We start from the raw sequence: 9,630 nt of genomic DNA on the forward strand, positions 1-9,630 counted from the left end.
AGTAAAAAAAAATGACTCTAACCAGTGGTTTGCGCTGCCGTGCGTCAAAGTATACATTTGACGCCCGGGTGGGGCAAAGAAATGGCGTTAGCCGGCATTAAACTGTTTGACACAAAACTGCGTCAGCGCAGTTTTACGTCAAAAAGTATACATATGGACCTTAGAGCACTGCTTTGAAAACAGGTACGCTTCTAAAGCGTGTTCACTGAAAGCTGTACTTTAACTTTTACATTTTTGACCTGCTTAGTTGTGCACCAGATTAAGTAGAAAGAAGCCACTCACAGATCCGAAGCAGGAGTACTTGTAGTTCTCGTCCTGAAAAGCTTTCCTCAAGATGGGCCTCAGAACGTGCCTCTCCAAGAGAAGGGTCGAGCGTTCTAGACATACGCTCTGCTTGGTCTCAGTGCCCCGTCTCTCTAATCTGAGGTATCAAATCCTGCAGAGTTTGACAAAAATGATGACTGTGACCGGGTGGTGCGTATTCTGCTTGGACGACACATGCCAAAACAAAGCGTGCTACATGCCAACAACAACAGACCTCAGTCTAAACAATAAGCACAGCTACACTTCAAACAAGCCCAAAGAAAGGTGATATTGTGTGGTTTATACATTAGGAATTAAATTAAATAATAGAAGTATTAATAAAGACCACAAGTCTGCCTTTTTAATCAAAGTTGTTTTTTCACTCATTGGCAAGTTTGTGCATGTGAGCATCTTTGGGGGATTCATGTGAATGGCTGTGCGGATTTATTAATGAGTGTGCATAGATGGACAGACGAGCAAGTTCATGGATGGATGGCTGAATGGGTAGCTGAGTAATTGCAAAAGTAGATTAGGAATGCATGTATGCGGGTGCATGGATGAATGAAAGGGTGGGTGAGTGCGTGGACAGGTGAGTCAGTCAGTGTGAATGAGTGCTACTTGGATATACTAGTGGATAGATAGAAGAATGCATGGATCAACAAATGGATAAGTAACTGCATAAAATGATTACTAAGTGCATAAACTGATTGTTGGATGAATAAGATAATGCGACTATACATGGATGGTAGAAAAAGTGAACAAATAGATGAAAGAATGAAATAGTACATAGCAGCAATTAAAAGATCAGAACAGACTATTCAGAGGCTGTAGATCTGACTTCGTCTCCCTTTTGACCCATTGTCATCCCTCGGGGTTAGACTAATGCATTTTAGTGCTGCTGTCTGCATAACTGCATTGAAACGCTAATGTCACACATAATAATAGCTTCTCTATGTGCAACCTGGTACTGTATCCCTGTGGGGATAGGTAAACTCTGCAGTCAGCCCTTGGACTGTTACCCCAGGGAGTTACAAGTCCACAGATCAATTGCTACTCAAATACAAGTACTCACAGTGTACCTTTTAAATGAATTTGTTGTTGCCTTAAGTCTTCAGAATGTTTCAGGACCTCATCTAAATACACAATTCTGAAGGTGTCTAAAAGCTCCCGGAAAAGTGTTATTAACTCAGAGTCATTTTTTGCACGGGAACCCCTACCTTGCATCTCATTAAGGCAAGGTAGGTCTCCACTTCCAAAAAATGACTTTAACTCCATATATTTGGTGCAGGACGGGTCTAGCACCAAAGTATAAATATGGAGTTCGTTTTGCACCGAATTAGAGTTTAAAAAAATGGCGCTATTTCAGTGCAAACAGAGTATAAATATGCCCCAAAACCTTTTTTCACGTTCGCTTTTAGATAATGGTTTAGTACTTCATCTTGCCTGACCGTCAATGTATATATCCTCCTATGAGAAAAACAAGCCCCTAGTATCAAGTCCATGGTAGGGTCATATACTTTGGCGGAAGAATGTCTGTCCCCTTATGACACAAAACAAGTTGGAACACTTGGTAGACAGCAGGAATATTTTCTTCACATTTTTCATCCTCATTTGATTGTGCACCGAACTTTCTTTTTAAGGCAAAGCACATTAAGCATTGGATCTCTGCCAAAAGTTTCTGAGGACAACAATCTGCTTGGCAAAAATGTGCACAGAAACAAACTACTGAATTTTGCCAGTCAGTTTTAGGATTATCTGTAAATAGCCAAGAATAAAAAAATTATAGAAAAAGGCGGGTTGTCATTGATAGCAAATGTTATGGTCTCTACATGTCCTAACTGAGTAGACATAAGCAAAGGTTTAGTTTCCTTGGACGCAGCCCTGGCGGTAAGGAATGTACCATCAGTTCCTTTGATTTCTTCTGGTATGTCTTTATCTTGCATTAGAGTGTTTTCCTCTTGTTGGAAAGGAGTATCCATGAAGCAAGCAACTGACCCAGAGTCTTTTAACTTTCTATACACCACTGCTCTCTTTCCATGCGAATGAGGATTCCTTTATCCCTCCGACTTGTACGGGTTCTTCTCCAGCAGCCTTATGTGTCTGAGTCATCCATAGGATCCGTTCCCTCAGCTATATAGTTTCTTCGTCTTTTCTTATGGTTTTTTTAAATTCATTTGCTGAGCATCAGTTTGTAAGGTTAAATCAGTAAGGAATGTCGGAATTACAAGTCGATTAATAATCATAAAGTGTCTTTTAATACTTCTTCTAACCCTTGATAGAAAGCAGCCGCCGTTGTGTCATCTGTCCATAATTCCCCCACTGACTGAAAATTCCTAATGTATGTAATCAAATCTTTTTTTCCTTCTGGGTGGGTTGGCAGTACCTTGTGGACAGCTTGCTTATTTTGCCTTTGTCTGAAAACCGAATGGAATTCCTTTATAAATTGCTCATAATTATTAAGTCAGGAACTTTTGTGGAAAATCATTTCCTTTGCCTAGCACAAGGGCATCCTCCCGAATGAGGTGTGTGCTATGCAAATACAAATAACATAACCTTTATTGCGTCTTTAGCTAAATATGACAAAATTAAGACCACTCGAGGTATCCATAGGAAAATTCTGAGTTTTGGCTAGAACATGTAATCGACCCCCCAGCAACAAATGTTTGAAACAAGTGGGGCTCACCGGAAAACTTGTCAGCGGGTCTAATATTTTTGGAGCTCCACTGGCAGTGCATGCATCTATTTGAAAACAGGAAGAGGCCTTCACTAGATGTACTGGGTTCCTGAGAACGAACCGAGGGTGTACCCTCCTGAGAAACTGGTGTTTACTGGTTAATCCTCGTCAACAAGTGTGCTCACTCTTGCCGGGCTGTTTTAAACTCATTTAGAATTTTTGAAACAGCTTGTTCCAATAATTGTAAGGTTCTATCAAGAAAATACTTAGGCCCATATTTATACTTTTTGACGCAAAACTGCGCTGGCGCAGTTTTGCGTCAAAAATATTACCGCTGGCTAACGCCATTTCGGTGTGCGTGCGGGTGTCAAATATATACTTTGACGCCCGGCGGCGCAAACCATAGGTGTAAGTCTTTTTTTGACGCACACCGCAGCGTCAAGTCGTAAAGCAAAATTATGTTAACGCGGCGGAAATGACTGTGGGTCAATTTACGACCCCGCACACCGGATATGCGGCGTTTTTTGATGCAATAGCGTAAAAATTCCCAGCAAACACAGCCATTTCAGCAGAGGAGAGCCAAAATGGATCCCAGATGCCTGTACAGACCCCAGGAAGATGACAACAGACCAGGAAACAGCCAGGAGGGCCCACACAAGACCCAGGACAGTTTTAAGAAGAAAAGAAAGTGTTGCTTCAGTGCAGAGGAACAGGAAATTCTGGTTGAAAAGGGGAAGGAACACCAGCACCAACTGTTTGTCACCTCAAAGTTGCCAATCAGTAGGAGAGAGGCAACATGGCAACAAATTGTTGACAAGATTAACAATGTGGCAGAAGTACGCAGAACAGTCATTGAGTGCAAGAAACACTGGCATGACTGCAAGCGCAGGACAAAGGAAAAGATGGGCAGGAACAGGAAGGCAGCACTGCAGACTGGAGGTGGGAGTCCAGCACACCAGGAGGCCCTGGACCACATGGAGGAGATGGTCGCAGTAGTCATCCCTGCGGAGATCGTCACAGGGATTCAAGGACAGGACAGCACAGACTACCAGGAGACAACGCACATGCAGGGTAAGTCGCATGGGGAATTATAATGCACTAATGTCAACTCTAAGCAGGAGGGGGGATACAGACACAAAATGCATGGAAGTCATCATATACATGGAGTGGCATGGGTAAAGGGGTATGGCATGGGGGCATGGCCAGCACAGAGAGAAGCTGGGGCACACCATTACACTACACCAACAACACTCCCATGGGGGCATGCTGCCATGCCAACGACGGAGCAAAGGTAAAGGCATGCCAGGAGGGAAGGGCAGAACGTCAAACTGACATCCTGGCACACATCAGCCACTATACCCCCTACATTAACTAGGGCCCAATTAACAACCTCTAGCCATACCGACAACTGGAATGTAACAGTGACAACAGTTGCCACTACCACCTCCGCTCTGTGTGCAGCTCAAGTTGCCAATGGCAGTAACGTCCCCATGGATCATACACACCTAAATTAGTGGGTTGAGGATGACTACTTTGACAATCCCCTGAAACAAGACAAAGGCTCCAGTCCTGCCAAATGTGAATGTCCATAGTTGCCACAAACATCAGCCAATATCATCAACAGTAGGAGCTACACAGCACCAAGGACACACCCATGCTGCATATGCTAGGGTCCATCCTGTGCCTGGGTCACAATGCAACATCCCAAATGTCATACTGCTCAGACAACAGTATTGAGGGGGAGGACACATGTAACTGGTCACTGACATACACCTGCACAGTCAGGAGGAAATAGGACACTGCTACGACTATCAGGGCAATCCAATGTACCACACATTCCCCAACATCAGCTGTACACATTACCAATGCTAACATCCATATCGTGCCATAACAATGCTATGCATAGGATACGCTACATGTCAACTACATATAAGTGGATGTGAAAGATCAGAGACTGGGGCAGGTCCAGATTGTTAAGTGTGCTGCTAGTGCCATCAGAGCACCCACAGCCAGTGAAAGGCCTCGACATTAGAATGGATGTAGACGGAGGCTTGAGTAGGACAAGAAGGTGGCAATTCACTAGTTGGCCTAAAACAACACTAGAAGAGATGATGCCGACAAGTCTAATAACTTAATACAAATCATGTGACATGCAGGTGGGCCATAGGCCTGGGAGAATGTCCATCTGAAAGACTGGAACGATGAACAGGAAACAAGATCACAATGTGAAATCATCACAAGGCAGGCATGTCACATCACCAATGCCACAACACAGACAGACTAATTGTACTCTATTTCATTGCAGAGGATGATGGATCTCCTGCAGATATGCCTGTCCAGGACTACCCTGATGACATGGATGACGAGCTGACAAACATCAGCCACCAGACCCTCCAAGATGTCATTGGAACCCTCCAGACCCCACCTTCTGTCACAAGGAGGAGCTCAGAACAAGCAGCCATCACAGAGGACCCACCCACAACACCAATTGTAAGACCTGCCAGCTCCAATACAGCTGAGGACTCAGACGACACAGGCACCAGCTTTGAGAGAACTGTAGTCGGAGTACAGCGGGTACTGGCCAAGGAGGTGTGAGTGGGGATGCAAACTATGGCAGCCAGCCTAGAGGGGGTGTGTGCCATGCAAGCCCTAACATCCATCCTGCAAGGACTACAACAAACTGTCAAGGAATTCACCACTGCTTTAAGGGAGTTGCCACAACACCTCGCACCCCAAACCTTCCACTGCATGCATGAACGCAATCATGACCCCGTCAGGGCCAACATGGCTGCCTACCATTGTGATGTGGCTGCTATTCTTAAGAATCAGCAGATCCTCCTTGCAGAAGTACTGCCCTTAAGACCTTCACAGGTAGCAGCGACCAGGATGTCTGACTCCACGTCTTCTAACACTGAGGTGTGTGTTGCCCCTTCACAACCACCACCACCAGGGACAGAGGAGGCAACACACACATCAGAAGAATAAAACATGGAACAGATCACCTTCATATGGAAAAGTACCCGGAAGCACTAGTCCCTGCCACATGGCCAACTATTACCAAGGTCCAGCGCTTTGTAACATGCCAGTCTTACAACAACTGTACTCAATGACTGTTCTGCAAACCACTGTTTATCTTGTCAGCCTGCCCAGTGATTGTCTCTCACTTACTCATTGGCAAATCCTGTCCCTCTGCACTGTCTGACACATCACCCCAGCATGTCAAATGCATTTTCCTTTAGCACTTGTGTAGGATCACAATGGAAGATGTCACTATAATGGACTCGCAATCATGGACAATGTACATATACCACTACAGCACTTTTGAATAAATGGCACTTACACAACCACTTTGTCTCTGTGTAATGTGACACATCAACTGTGCAGTAGATAACTGAAATGTGCCTCCTGTCAAATTAAGTAGCTTGTCAATACAACTGTCCTGAAATTATGTAGTCTGATAACTTTGCATAGAGGCCTGGATTGCATCATACTCTGCCCTTCCTGAGGGTACTATCTGATGAAAAGAGAAACCATACACCATAATGCTGTGTTGGACAGAATAATGCTTCCTCAAGGGATATCTAAACCATCAAATAGTGGCAGCAAAATGTTGTCACCATGCAATACTAACACATATAACAGTGCCCACAAATCTAAGCAAACACTCCAAAAACTGCATGAATTAAGGTGTCTGAGTTTACATTCAAATAAATAATCATGCTGAACAGTGTCACAAATGATGTCTGTAAGTCAAGAAGACGATACTACAAGAGTGCTTACGACCACTCACCTTATAAGGGTTTCCTTGAACATCACACTGCAGTCAGACATAAAACAGTTCCCCCAATACCAAATCTGGAAGCACTGTTTGTGACTTTGAAAACATACTTATTGAAAAAAACACGTTGGGATCCATAGTAACTGTGATTGGTGGTTGCAATGAATGGTGGAATCTTTGCAAGGTAGCTCTGGGGTAGCTGCCAATCTCACAGCTCAGTTGGGATTTGTTTGTAGCAAAGGACACAAATGTAATAGAACAAAATTCATGTACACTTATGCCAAGGCCCTGATCAACTAGCATTTAACACATACTGTAAAGGGTTCACTATATATTTATTAAACGGTAATAACATAAGAGGAAACTCGGGGAAAAGTCTTACCTACCCTAACTACTCATTACCCACAACTGTCCCTAACTAACCTAAGCTAAACTTACTTATCACATGTAACGAAACGTTCTAAACATCAACCCCCCTTATGAGATGGGACACATGGAGGACAACAGATACTAACCTAAACATATACTATCCTATACTAAACAAATATATATTTTTTTGTATTTTTTGTTATTCTTAAATTATTTTTTGTTCGAAACACACAAGAACCCCAACATAATCCCCCACCCACCCACACACTCAAAAAGAAAAAATAGAAATAATCAAGACCCCCCACCCACTTACACTAACTAAAATAACAGCCTATACTAACCTAACACTAAGCCCCCTAAGCCCACTAAGTATAAGAACAAGGAAAGAGGAGGGACGGGAGGGAATCATGTCCATTTACAAAGTCTAGAGGTTGGCCCTCCGGAGGGTCCGCTTTATGGACCGCACACGCCTTTTCATATGGCGAACATCCCAGCTAGGTGCTGCATGTCCTGAAAAGCTGCAGGGTCAACTGTAGCAGCTGGGGCGGTCTGGGTACCAGCTGAGGACGTGTGTGGGCGTGTATAGTCAATGCCTGTGTGCTGCCCTGAAGGTGGTCCACTGCTAGGGCCTGGAGCACTTGCAGACGTGTTGGGACAAGAGTCCCAGCTGTGGGTGGTGCCACCTGGGTGGAAGTGGTAGTCATGCTGGTGGTGGCTGTGGTGGGCAAAGTAGGGCCACCCTGTGGGACAGCCCTCCATGCTCCGGAGGCCCGTTCGTTCCTGTGTCTTCGGGCCATCCGTCTGAACCCCGACTCTTCCAGCAGGATATGCTGGTAACGCATTGCCCGCCTCTGGAACTCACTGACCTGGATGGGTGTCATGTTTGCAGCTGTGAAGACAAAGGCAAAAAATTACATTAGGAACTGCATTGTGTGAAATGGCACAATAAGTAAATCAGACAGTACATCTACTGTACTTGTAACAGCTGCTATCATCGTACAGATCATGGAGGGCCATTTGCACGAAAGCTTTTTCCCCATAGACACAGAATGGGTAAAATCCTTTCGTACATCTGGCCCTGAATGTCCATGAGGAAGTACATGGCAGGCCAGCCTACAAAGGTCGTATCACACATAGATTCAAACCCTACAAGATGGGTAACAACTGGCATTAATTTGGCTTCAGAGTTCTGACAGTTGTCAGCTAACAATCATGCAGCACATCCTGCGCCAATGCCAGGGCTACAAATGTCAGTGTACGGGATGGAAATCTAGGGCCACATGATCTGCAAGTTGGGCTTGCTAGTATAGTACTCATGTGCTATACCTGATTGTGTATACTAGGTTCCGACCAAACATTCACTGATTTACATGTCTGTGTAACATACTGGTATCATCAGTCCTAGGTACACTATTCACAAACCCATGCCTGTGTTTGAGGGTGGGGGGTAGAGAAACAACTGACAATTTCAAACAACATGGACACCCAGGAAGCTTAGGACAGCTGGACGTGTTTGGCTCTATACACACACACCACAGGTAAGGTGTATCTACAAATAGGAGACAGCAAACCCTTGACCAATCGCAGCGCCACATATGTCTGGAAATGCAAACCTTTGTCCACATCATATACTTTCAGTAAGGCATGACTTACAACAGACACAGAGTTGCAAGAACACCCCTGGCCATGATTTGCATGCACACCTAGGCCATTGCACTCAAGTGCCACATACTTGTAGCACTACATGTGGAGCTCCATGCTGCTAGGAAGTTCACCCTACAGTTTCATAAGTACTTTGGTGAATAGGGAAGCAGAAGTCTGTGGGTAAGCATTTTGCAGCCCCATTCTGGGAGAATGTGGGTCTGACAGGCAGACTAAATCTGAGATTAGGTCCAGTGCGACTCTTGTTGATACAAGTGTTATCCACATGACTCACCCCAGTTCACATTGCGGGCCTACAGGAATGACCTAGAATCCCTAGATAAGACAATAGGATAAGCATTAGCAAACTCCAAAATGCTTAGAAAATGAAATCCCACTCATGGAACAAGACAAATGATGGGCCAGCGCATCATACCTTGCTATGTGTTCAACACACAGGAGTCCATCACACATCACCAGCAAACACAACACATAACAGACATATCAACACTTACTGGAGTTGTTGGGGTCCTCAAATGAAGCCACCTCGCCCACAGTGTAGGGTGCGGGTCCTCCTGTAAGGCATGGAAGGAAGAAATGTGCTCAAAATCTGTGCACTGACCAACAATTCCAAAGACAAAAACGATGTGTAAGATGACATAAGTAAGTAAAACCACTCAGACATGATGATACTGCATCCGATATAGCACGGCTAACATGTACATAGAATGGGTCTCCTGTGACAATTACACACATATCTGCACACATGCAGTGGCCCTAACTATCATGTGGTGGCAAACATGCTCCTTCATTAGTGAGCAGACATGATAATGGCGTGTATTCATCTCATCATGTGCATCCAAGA

This window comes from Pleurodeles waltl, chromosome 3_1, assembly GCF_031143425.1.
Source record: "Pleurodeles waltl isolate 20211129_DDA chromosome 3_1, aPleWal1.hap1.20221129, whole genome shotgun sequence".
Lineage (NCBI taxonomy): Eukaryota > Metazoa > Chordata > Amphibia > Caudata > Salamandridae > Pleurodeles > Pleurodeles waltl.